The sequence below is a fragment of the Protopterus annectens genome, chromosome 1.part0 (assembly GCF_019279795.1).
Source record: "Protopterus annectens isolate FY-2018-M chromosome 1.part0, PAN1.0, whole genome shotgun sequence".
Classification (NCBI taxonomy): Eukaryota; Metazoa; Chordata; order Ceratodontiformes; family Protopteridae; genus Protopterus; species Protopterus annectens.
Genome location: NC_056725.1, coordinates 790,524,849 through 790,538,745, shown reverse-complemented (window position 1 = coordinate 790,538,745; position 13,897 = coordinate 790,524,849).

Genomic DNA, 13,897 nt, shown 5'->3' with positions numbered 1-13,897 from the left:
ATGTGTTACAGACAGTGAGGCCTGCTAATGCTACAAGAGCTGATGACACCCACAGGCATTCTGCACAACACTGTGCAACGTAATCACATACCTGTACATCCCACAACTGTCGCATAAGTGAGATCTCCACCATGAAATGTGGACTGTACATGTGCCTATATGTACATCCATGTGTACAGCAATGGATGTGTACATGCATGTGTATAGATAGGCATACATATATATATATATACATATAGAGTGAGAGAGAGAGACACAGGGTCACATGTACCACAACAGGTGTGTGGTGAACAAGGCATTGACTCTAGACAAGTGTTGATACTGCAGTGCCATTCCACCTTCCCAAAACAGTGTACCCATTAACTAACACATAAGCAGAGATCTACCTAACAGTGAAGGTGTGATAAGGGAACATGGAACACAGGCGGACAGTAGCCTCCACTGTGATGACAACAGTGCCACAGTGCACCTGTAATCTGTCTGTGTGGTATGTGTCATGACAACAGGTGTGTCATCTATGGAAGTATAGGGTAGGGTTCCCCTCTACTCATCACAATACCCTGTGTGGTATGTACTTCACATGACAACTACACCAGTGAACAGGCCACATACAGACCTCCCAAAGGGTAATACTGTCCACAAACAGATGCCCTATGCAGACTGACTCACAAAACCACAACTACACTGTATTGCATACAGGCCACACAGAGGTGACCTCTGCCGGACATACAGAGGTATGTCACACCCATAGCTGGGTGACAAACACCATGGCAACATATCACAACCCCTCGGGGTTACACGCTCTAGGGCACTAAACCTTGTCAGTTTACTAAACAGCACATGCTAGAGGGATAGGTTCCCATCTCAGACATATGCCATACACCGGAGCAGATCACAGAGCAATAGAAAACAAGGCTCCTCCTTAGCAATTGTTATGAATACCACTGATGATTGTGTGGGAGATTGTTAATACACCCCAGGAAACACCTCTGTGGTTCAGGTTGGCAGAGGCAAGTGAAATCAAAGTACATGTGTGTCAAAGGCCAGGGTAGCATATGGCTAGGCTGCAGTAGGCCCTAGGGCCAATAGTATATCACCTATCTATGACACTCTGCACTCACACATGTACTTAATGCAATAGCTGCTATGTGAGGTTGCATGAGTGTAACGCTGAATGTGTGCAAGGTCTGTAAATGTGTGATAGCTTAGTGTGATGATGTATCTGACATGGTAGTGCCTAGCCTAGCTGTGAGGACAGCAACTGATGTGTAATGTACTGTTAGGCAGACATAGTAGTATGGCATATGATGTGACGTAGTTCTCTGTTGATGAACGTGGTGTCTCATTGTAGGCTAAAGCAATACATGTATGCTTAGTGAGTGGTACTGCAGGTGAATCCATCACCAATATGAACTGCAGTACTACCTGAAGCTGTAGGGCTAAACAGCACAGTATGGTGTGCGTTCACAATGCTTGGAAACACTATCATGTGTGTTTCTTGTAGTCTGCACAGAGGACAGAATGCAGGCATAAGGGTGTGTAAGTAGTGGTACACAGCACCGTATGGTACACAGGTAATGCTCATCTGTGTTGGCATACAGTGGTGCGTTGTATGTTTGCCTGATGTGTGTGTGATTACGCCTGTACAATGGCTGCAAACATACACAATTGACATGTGTATCCAGCAACATCTACAGTCTGTTACAGCAGTATGCCACCTATAGTAACAACTGGACACATCTGTTAGGCAGGGCTATGGCATCAATGACTAGGGTGTTTGATTGGTACTACTGTACCTGTACTTTACATCCACTGCAATGGATGACATCTCTGTTTGTGCATTGGTGTGATATACACCCCTGTCTTCAGGTTGTGCAATGTGTCACAGTGTGTTGGGTACTGTTGTATAGTGGTGTGATATATAGAGTCTGCCAGGCAGTGTTAGTTAGTTGTGGCCTGAGAACCAAGTGTTAGTGAATGTGTGTAACCACTGACAGACAACAGGATAAAGTTATATCTGTGGGTAAAGGTATAAAGTGTGCCACAGGACACTCTCACACAAATTCTTCATATCTTTTTCAGCCAGATGGCCCACCAACGTAATCCAGCTTACACTGCAGAAGAGGAAGAGGTGATAGTCAACAACCTTTTGCAGCAGTACACCATGCTGTTCTCCAGAACCAGCCAGTACCAGCAGGAGCGGACTGCACTGTGGCAGGAGCTTGTTAGTCAGGTAAATGACATAGGCATGCATAACCGGATATATGAGCAGGTACGCCATCACTGCAGTGATTTAATCAGACACGTCCGGCAGCGTGCGTCTGATATCCAAAGACAGCAGCTTGCCACAGGTGGTGGGGTGGCCATACATCCCCCCCTCACCAGAGCGGAGGAACTGCTCCTAAGCGTGGTGGTTCCTGGACAACAGCTACATCAACCTCTGATGTGTTGTAATGGAGGCCAGAGCCACCCAGCGCATCCACCTGGAGCAAACAGGTAATACGCCCCATCTGTAGACTACAGTTAACTGTATTGTTAGATTATGTGTACGTGAGATGTGTACTGTGTGTTTAGCAGTTCCGCTGCCAACTGTTGTGCAATACGGATAGTTTGTATAATATCCCTACACCTGTGACTGTTGTTGTACTGCAGTTTAGCATACCCACTGTAGCAATGCCACAGTTGTGGCCACTGATGAAACCTCTCATATTCTCGTAGGTCCCTCTGGTGTGATGGCAGGGCAGCCGATCCATGCTGGTGAGTGTGTTATACCTGCAATGTTGGTAATGAAATATGCATGTCATAGGTGAGGTGTAGGCCATGTACACGTAACACACCTACGCATAATGCATGCCGTGCATGTTTGCTGTGAGACATTGCACAGCTCAGTAATGTCAGTAGCTTCCTCAATGACATGCAATACACAGAGCATGACACACAGTTGTGGCAACCCCGTACTGCACATTGGATAGGCATAGTTGCAACACCTGTACACAACATAAGACATTTATCACATTCAGTACACAAAGTCATGCTACATATGGCATAACCACACACCCACTGTAAGGTCACACGTCAGTATCCCACATGTCATCCACACACACATGACGTACCTCAGGGGTAGAGGACTATCATGGGGCTGTGCAAACAGTTTTCAACACATACCACAGTCATGTTAGGCAATGCTCCCTACTGGGCACCTCATACAACCATGTACAAAATGTATGTGTAATAGTGAATGTATCCACGGCACTGCAGTTCAGGTACAGCATGGTAGGCGGTGGTCTGTCACACACTAGTAGCCGTGAGTGACCACAAGATGCATGATGATGATGGCACATGGTACTACACCACATCCAGTTACAGTGACCACATTACTACACGTAGCAGTCTTTGCTGTGCACCTCATTGTTCTGTGTGTGCAAACATATGTACCTATACACACCATGCATAGCATGTTGTGTGTGTGCTTACATATGCTAGTATACACATTTTGCACAACAGTCACCATCTGTACAAAGAGTCACATATATGTCCTGGAATGCTATTGGATGTATAGGTCACATGACACACACACTGGGTATGTGTGGTGTTTAATGTTGCAGTCGTGTAGCATGCCAAGTCATGGCTGGCAACAACATATCTGCAATATGCCCCACATGCACCATAACCACTGTGCAATGTCCATGTGCATTGGGATTCCTTCATGTCTACATGCACCACTCATTCCATGTCTACATTGCATGCATTCACCACACATGTGCCCACTATTATGTGATATGGACACAAACACTGTCATCACATGTCAGTCTATGTGTCACACAGATGACACATGCAGCCACGGCATGTATACCATTGAGCGATGGTGCACATGACATTGCAGAGCAGATAATACTTGCACAGCAATGTAGTGTCCATGTACACATTTGTGTACCAGGGTGTAGCCAATCACTGCATAACTACACACATGCATTAAAGCCATATATGTCATTAGAAAGTGCTGTCTACACTTGCACTGCATGGTTGAGCAACACATGGTCTGCCTGCTGACACGTGTGTGGTGACTGCCTTGAGATACTGTCACCCACCATCACCCACTATTGTGCATGTGTTGGATTGCTGGTGTGTGTGTGTGTGTGTGTGTGTGTGTGTGTGTGTGCTGTGGTGAGCAGTGCATTTCTGTGCATGTGTGTTATCATGTACAGATTGTAAAGTGCGTTTCCTGTCTTCCTTCCACAGGTGCTGTGTTAGGCGTGGCTGAGTACAGCAGGGAACCTGATGTCACCGCCACTAATAGTGGAGATGATGAGACATGTATTGTGCCACAGGAAGGTCTGACAGAGTCTGTCGTTGGTCCACCAATCGACAGTACACAGCGGTCAACCCCATCTATGCGCACACTCATACTGCCAATACATCCCTCCTCACCAATGGCCGTAGCGGAGGGACAGCATACAGTTGGCATTGACCGGGAGAGTGTGGTACCTATGGCACGTGCATCCCCTCACAGCAGCCATAGCTGGATTACCGGAACGGTACCACACAAGCAGATGTTCAGGGGTTCTCGGGGAAGCACCACTGGTTGCACTGCCCCTGGCAGACGTGCCCCCGGGGGTATTACAACCTCCAGTATGTTCCAGGCTGTAATGCAGGCACAGGTACGTATGGAACGGTACACCCGACAGGGACTAAGGGTGCAGAGGGCCCATTACACTGCTATCAATGACAGCATCCGTGACCTTGCCGGTGCCATCCGGAATTACACAGAGGTCATTGATAGCCACTGGAGGGAGACATTGGAGGTCCTCCACAATGCGTTAGCCATGAGCCAGGACCGTGTGGGAAGGATGAGAGGCGGACGCATGCCAGCAACAGCATCAGCTGGCATTCGTCGCGGACAGAACACAGATCACAGCCGCTCCCATAGTGGCAGTACCAGCCCCAGCAATGCTGGGGCTGGCCTGTCCATTGACCGTCCTACTAGACCACGTGCAGCTGGCCAGTCCCAGCAGGGACATGGGTCCAGTCATCATACCTCTGCCTCTGATGATAGCACCCAGTCAGGGTTGGTACCCGATACTGCCCGTAACATCCTTGCTAGGCACAGGTACGGTGTCCTTGGCTGGAGACCGTGATCTTACGGCCTAGCACATACAGTCTGTGGCTGTCCCACAACCGCCCATATATGGCAGCCACATGGTGGAGTTGAGTGCATGCAGACACACACACATTTACCGTACAACTAGGGCTCACACATACACGCACACATTACATCAACATTCGCCCATGCAGTACTGTTGTCCCACACACACGCCGATTGGATGGGTCAAGGTCAGGCTCTGGTAAACCTACAACACACCCTGTGCATATGATGACACCTGTGCCACTTCCTGTCATCTGTCACAGTGATTCAGGAATAGGCTAACATGGTTCTGATACACAGGGTGACATAATAGCAGTGTAGCAATAGTAGCAAGTTGCCAACAGGAAGGTGTACTGATATCCTTGTAGGTAAATCTGAGCAGGCATTATGCATCACAGCTCTGATAGTCATTGTAGCATTGTTTACACCAGTGTTAGGTCTGAGTATGCATTGTCCACCCATGTGTCACTTAGATGAAGTGTACAGTGCTGACAGCATGTGTTAGTGGGTGGACAGTACGTGTGTGATGTGTGCATTATAAATTAGCAGGTGTACATCTGTGAACATGGTGTGTGCGCACTGTCTGCATGTACGTGCATTGTGGACATGTGGGATGTGCGACATACCCTGTTCTGCACATAGGTTCATAGGTTGGTACTAGGCTATCAGCCCTGACATTAACATCTCATGGCATCTTTCGATGGCCAGTATGCATTCGGCCAGTATGCATTCTACTACAGATATGTACTAACATGGGTACACGTGTGTATGACATGGGTTGGCACTATGCTATGGGTGATACCGTTGATATCTGTCAATGATCTGCAGTCTGGCAGTATACACCACCTCAACAGCATGACTATAACCAATCATTAGATGATGTCCTGACACATGACTCACAGTTGTAGGGAACTCAGTAACAGCTGGATCCTTCCAGTATTATACTATGACAGTAACCAGTGGTATTGACCGCCACACGTTCCTGGGACCACACCTTTGTGGCATAAAGCCCTCTTCGGTACATGCAAACATACTAGGAATATGTCCATCCACATCTGGTAATGCATGCATTGGCCTACACTGCACTCCCCAGATGGGACGCATATCCTACACAAAGGTATCATACAGACAGATACCTGTTGTCCAATACATGCTGTATAGCAGTACGCCGTCTATGGCATGATCATCCACATTTACTATACACACTATCCTGACACTACCACATAGGTGGTAGCCCTGAACATGTATGTTGGGGACCAATGTGTACAGACAGACACGTGTTATGTAATCTGTCCCTTGGTATCCACATATCCATAGGTATTGTGGGGTCCCTCTGCGTTTCACATAACACATTATGGGCCTGCATGCATATCCACAGGGCTGGTGCACACCTATCATGACTGTCCATTACTGCCAGTCATTGTTGTGTATGAACATGTCTGACATATACCCCAGCAACTACCTTCACTCACAGTACGTGTCATGGATGTGTGTGGCAGGGATGTCCTTGGCCACGGGTCACTACAATGGCCAGTCTTGATGCAGACATACATATCTGGCCTATGATCTGAGAAGCAGCGGCACAATCTGTCGAAGGTTACAAATGTATTCATGTAGTATGCAGGATTCACACCTATGTACTGATTGAGGTCACATGTACACAAATCTATTTGACACGCAGATATCCGATGTGTGCAATGCACATACTGTTTGAAACATAGGTCATACCGTAGTAAAAGCAAAACCCACACTGCATTGACCACCTGTGGTGCACACACACATACACACTCAGCGTTTGCAGGACTCAAACTCCTACTTGACTATGTTATGACACTAGTGAGATACGCATTAACACAACGTTCTATTTGCTTTAATGGGTGCATTAGTTTCCAAAGCCCTATTTGTAGGATGCTGACATCATCACACTTGGCAAAGAGGGATTCACCACTCCTAATGTATTTCCACAGTCTCCAAAAAGGCCACTCCTCTCAAAGGCAGTCTCATACACACACATTCACATTCAGCATTTACAGGATTCAACCCTCTATCTAAATATGTTATGCTACTGGAGAGATACGCATTAACACAGAATGCTATATGCATTACTGGGTGGTTTCTGTTCTCCTTGAATACTTGTAGGATGCTGACATCATAAGACTTTACAAAGAGGAATGTACCTCTTTTAAAATGTGTTTCCACAGTCTCCAAAAAGGCCACTCCTCTCAAAGGAAATCACACACACACACACACACACACACACACACACACACTTGGTGTTTGCAGGACTCAAACCCCTACCTGACTATGTTATGACACTAGTGAGATACGCATTAACACGACACGCTATTTGCTTTACTGGGTGCATTCATTTCAAATGCTCTATTTGTAGGATGCTGACATCATCACACTTGGCATTCACCACTTCTAATGTGTTTCCATAGTCTCCAAAAAGGCCACTCCTCTCAAAGCCAATCTCACATACACATACACTCAGCAATTGCAGGATTCAAACCCCTACCTAACTATGTTATGATACTAGTCAGATACGCATTAACACAACACGCTACATGCTTTGCTGTGTGGTCTCCATTCACATGCTATGTTTATAGGTTGCTGACATCAGACTGGACATGGTTATGTGTGTGCACGTAGTGTTATGCAATCCCACAAATTAACCTTGAGGGTCAGCAGGTGTGAACATCTTGAACAGGAATACACAATTCATACCTGGTGTGATCTGTGGACATATTACCATTCCTTCATATGACAATACATATTCATGCACAGATTGTAGGTTTTGTGGATACCACGTGTCTGTGATGTTGGTAAAGGGCTATTCATGGTCTATGTGGGACCTGTGTTGCTCCTGTCAGTGATGTTTGTCCTGGGTGGTTGCCTTGCAAGATATCTAGCAGGTTTGGAGAACATGATGTGCTCATTAACATACCACAGACGTTTGTGTTGTGTGTTTGTCGGTTTACAATATCTCTGTTCCTGACTGCAATCATGATTGACTCCATGGACTAGCATTTCGGACTTTGTAGGCTTATAGGAATAGAATTCCCATGGTGTGTTGTGCACCAACACTTGTGGGGTGTGCCACATGTTGCTGTAACACATTCAACAGTGAAAGATCCTGTAGACAGTGTGAGGCTCAACAGACTGTTCGGGTGCAGTGTCTGTTTGTCCTGTCGTTCTCTTATGACACATATGGGGAAACATTGTTATCCACGTGATGGGATTCATTTGGCATTGTGGGGACCAGTTTACACATTCTACATGTGATATCTCCTGGTATGATGTTAGGGCCTTTTGTCACTGGGAGGTGGGTATGTATGTATGGGCCTGTCTGACGGGATGTTGACATTGTCAGTCAGGTACAGTTGACCCTGACTCAGGACATATATGACTGTACATCGATATTTCTCACCTAGCTAAAGGAGGTGTAATGTTTCTGTCTGTACTCCTTTGCAGATTATCTTTCCACAGCAACAACAAACCTGAACACTAAAACCCTGTTATACTCTTTTACACACTTGACACACTACTGATCCTCTGTGATCAGTCGACAGTGTATGTCATCATCATATCCGGGCATGTCCAAAGGTCGGTTTTGTGTGTACTCTCCAGTCCAGCTGGTGCATATTGGAATTCTGACTCATTGTTACAACTGCCTTATGTACACAGGTAACACTGTTCTCCTACCAACAAACTCAGTTATCTGTGAGAGGTGCAACTGTATAGATGGACAGGAGGCTGAGCTCTCCCAAGCCATGACTGGCACAGTTTATCGGGTGGTGAAGGTAACCACACACACCACAAATACAGTCACACATGTACCTATGACAACAGCAAACCGTATACATTGACACACAATGACATACTTGGAGCATCTAATTGTACTCTGCCTAAGCAGCTGAGACATCCAAAGCAGACATACAAACAACTGCTAACACACAACCATACACACATATCACATAGTTCACAAAGTCATTGCCCTTAGGCCTACACAGCATACCTCATACAACTGTATTAGGTGAGTGTAATTGTCGGTCACACTGACATCCCACTCACCAGGCTGAACAAGGTGAAGGTCACTTTGTGCCGTGTGTCGGTGCCAGGATATGCCACATGACTCATGCACTGTTGTCAGTCCACTGCAAGTACAAATATGGCTCCATCATTGAGCATTCCGGTGTGTAGACCCTCAAACATTCCTCCCTGGACTACATGACAAGAGACATAGAGAGGCTCTCTGATCATGTAGGCCAGGACAGTATGACCCGGACCTTGTTGTAGCATCTTACCCTCACCAAGTACTATGTTACAGTATACAGATGACATGATAGTAGTCTAACATATTGTTGTCATTCACAGGGGATCCAGTGTCCGTCAGCCTGGGATTACATGCTCAACATGCCATGTACATTTGCTATGGACACCATGCAGCTGTCAACCCTAGGCTTTCACAGACTGCCTTAGGCTCTTGACACACACATAGTGGCTGTTTGAAGCGAGGATCAGATGACATAACGACAGCCATAGACATTACAGGGTAAAGGAAACAGAGTGATGGTGCTCAACAACTGACGTCTAACCCTCAGAATGCATGCACTCAGGACTCACTTCAGTATGGAATCTGTCGATATATGTGCAGTAACAAACACCTGGTTCAGGCTCACAAAAGCACAGCAGCACTAACATATTTTACGTCATACCATGGTTTTCAGACACAGGACTCGGTCTGGACAACAACAATAGGGGGGATTCCATATACATCATTTATGCACACACCTCCAGGTTGGTAGCAGTACACAAAGCATTGGGGAACGTACATGTGCAACTGAGAGTGGTCAAAACTGCATTTCAGTTTGTAGACTGTTAAGAGACCACACTCCCAAACATGGGCACAACAGTCGTTATTCCTGGGAAATCCGGGGAATGTGAAGGTCTCACCAAACACCATTATATTGTGCGACTTCAAATACACAAACATTGCTTGGGTATACTACTCAAGCAGTGACACCCTCGCACAACAGTTGCTAAGATTGTTACACTCAAATGCTAGGGCAGACCTGGTCACCACACCCACAGGGGGTTATACATGTGGTACCCGATCATCACACATATGGGGACTCTCTGTTCCACAACAGAGGTATACCTGTAATTGTTAAGGTCGGAACATACATTCATCTCACTAGACATAGATATCCCATACACACACACATCCTATGTGATCTCAGTGACATAATTCTCATGAGCAAACATCACACTTGTACAAACTGAGGTGGTATCCCTCAATGACCCTGGGACAGTGTTAATTATGGCTCAGACAACTACATACTTTACAAGCACATTCTATGGACAACTACTGGAATTCATGGATCATGCTATCCCAAATAACTACAAGACTCATTCCTCCAAAGGCAGGGGACCCGTCTACTGGACCACGGCCATTACTGAGCTGTACATGGACAGGAGGAGGCCACTACATTATGGAGCACAATCACAATCTGGAAGGCATATCTGATCAGTACTATGGTATAGCTACGATCAGTTGTTGATTCATCTAAGGCCCACTTCTAACAGACACTTGCAACAGACACTGTGGACAATCACAAGGCCTTATTTAGTTATGTCAGGGACCTGTGTGGGAACTCATAGAAATGCTGTGAGTTACTGCACAATTACAAATGATACAGTGAACCCACTGACACTGCGAACATCCTGGACAACAGGTTCAGTGGGAATGTTTCCCCACATCCCCCCTGCAGTGCACTTGTCCATCACAACAGGGTGTAGCCTCCCTGACATCACAGATGAACATGTGTGTGCTGCCCTCTCCATAGCAGACAACACAGCATCAGTGGGACCAGATAGTGTCCCAGATTGTGGCATACACGAGATTCATGACAAAATTCACACTCACATTATATCACTGTTCAATATCACGGTTACTACAGGATGTGTACCCATGGAATGGCGTACAGCTATGGTGCACCCGCTACACAGTGCTGGTGCCACAAGGGACCCTGGACATTATCACAATATATGCCTAACTATCCTAGTCTGCTATGCTATGGAGTGTATCATCATGGAACACATACACATTGTGAACCTACAGACACTGGATCCTACACACTTTGGAGTTGTTGTGGGCATATCTTGCCTCTTGCAGATGTTTGAGGTCTTTAAACAGTTAACAGGTCCATAGACGTACACAGGGTTGTCCACACAGCCTACCTGGGGCTCGCACACCACTTCTACACTTGGCCTTTACACATTAGATCACCGGATTCAATATCTACACATATGTCACAATCTAGATTGCTAACTGGATCATGGATAGCACACACATGGTCAGTACTGCAGGCACCATGTCTGACTATACACCAGTAACATGTGGCATCCCACAGGGCTCAGTCCTGGGACCTCTCGTTCTGTATATATTTCTGATACCTACTGGCTAACACAGGGGGAATATGGATGACCATGTTTACAGATGGCTGCAAACTATGTGCCATATTCGACTCCACAGCTGGTACAGGCATCCTCAGAAAGGGTCTCACAGAGATGGCTGTCTGTTGCCAGAGCCATGGCCTACAGCTACCTTACTTTAGATGCATCGTCATCACCTTAGTAACATCGTGCATACACATTACCACATAGGTGATGATACATCACATACAGTGTGTGTGGTTTGTGATTTGTGGACATAAATACTTAGTACTCTTGCCTTTGACATTCACGTTGCCAATGTTGTTGGGACACACCTTCTATTTAGGCAACCTTATCCCTTATAGTTTTACATCCAGATCAGGTGGGGTCATTGTGACCCTGTAGTTATCTGGCATATGCTTGGAGACAATGGCCCATTTCGGATGTACCTTACCCAACACCTGCAGCAACTGGAATGTACACAGATTTACACACCAAGTGGATCTAGGGACTCACACAGATGGTATGCACAGTTTGGCTATGGTGACCCCAGCTCTCCTCAGTTGCTTACTGCCTACTTGAATGCAGTCTGTGCCTTTTCTTTGATGTCATGTCCATCACAGCATTGATGGACAGGCTCCACGTGAGGATATCAAAGTCCCTTACAGCTACATGCTCCAGGGACAAGTACATGAGCAATGATGTTGATGTTAATAAGACATGCTGGAGGGGCATATTACCATCACAGAGGCTCCACTCACTCGGGAATGTGATCACGGTACCACATATGCACAGACCCATGCTGAACACCTACAGGTGACATCTTCACAGGTGGACGGGTGATCGTATGTTTAGCGCTGGGATATGTTATGGGTCCTTGCTAGACAGAGGCAGAATGAAATGAACATATGTGAGATATCTTGTGTGACCTACTACTGACAGGCACAGTGTACTGATCTAGCATGATTGCAGACTACAAACACACTGTGGCTAGGCTTCTACATACCCTAGGGCAGATAGCCTAGTGTCAACCTCTGAACCTATGCTAATGTTCAGGATGCACATTGTTCAGTGATGGTACTGATTGCAGGTTTTGTTTCTTCTTTGCTTTACCACTTCCTATGAACAACCTAAGTTTCTGCATTACATATTTGATTGTGACAGTATTTCACTATTGTATATTGTGTCTGTTGTCATATCAGTGTGTGCACATGGTGGATTGGTGAATAGTGCGAGGTTTCTGGGATGACACTTGCAACTGTGGATATGTGTGGCCCACTGCTGTACTCAAACTTTATCCAAGTGTGTGAGCATGCCCAGTTCAGACTTTGTGTTTTGTTGCCTGACATTTGTCTCATAGTTTCAAGTGTGTGAGCATGCCCAGTGTGACCTTGCAGTATGTTGCTGCCTGAGGTCCACTACGTTTGTTGATGTGTGTGAACATTACCAGTATTAACATTTATACTATATGTGTGTTGAATATCAGGTTCTATTATTACTGCAGGCCTCACCTTTGTGTCTTGACTCGACAGGGATTATGCTATGCATGCAAGGTTTCCATTAGATACTTAGCATTGACTTAACATTTTTTCATGCAAACTGACCATTGACATACTGTTATGGTTTAGTGGTTCTGTACTCTGACTATAGTGCACTGTATCCTGGGTTCAAGGACTGTCACTGCTTCATATTTTTATACATGGCAGAACAGACTGCTTCAAGAAAAGTGAAGCAAATATGAACTTGTTAACCTGCTTTTGATGAACTATACCCACATTTGACCAGACTTGCACAACATTGCTCAATGTTGCCCAACACTGCTGGACAGTGCACAATATTGCTGAACATTGCCTGTAGTTGTGCTACTTAGTGTGTGCAATTTTGTTCACATATACTAAATAGTGGTGAGAGCTGTTTAGCAGTGCTTTATATTGCTTAACACATAGCAATCATGCCTCAGGTGGTGCTGCAGGACTGCCTATGTCAGATGCACATTTTACACTCCCTATACATGTTTGTTAACAGGTAGTGTCAAGTTAGGCATTGCTTTTACTATATGTGCGAGTCGGAGAGAGGTATCATTTCCAGGGTTCCTACTAAGCCAGTGTATATGCTATGTATTGCCTCTTTGCCAAGGCCAAAGCATACTGGGCACACCTCCTACTGGGGCAGGCTCAGGTTGTTCCTCCTCAGAGTCACGCTCTGCCTGTGATGGCCTTGGTAATGGTGGGGGGCTGTTGTGCCCGGCCCTATGCTGCTCCTGCTGCAGCTGTTTTCACAGGATCATATTGTGTAGCATAGCACGTACCATGACTA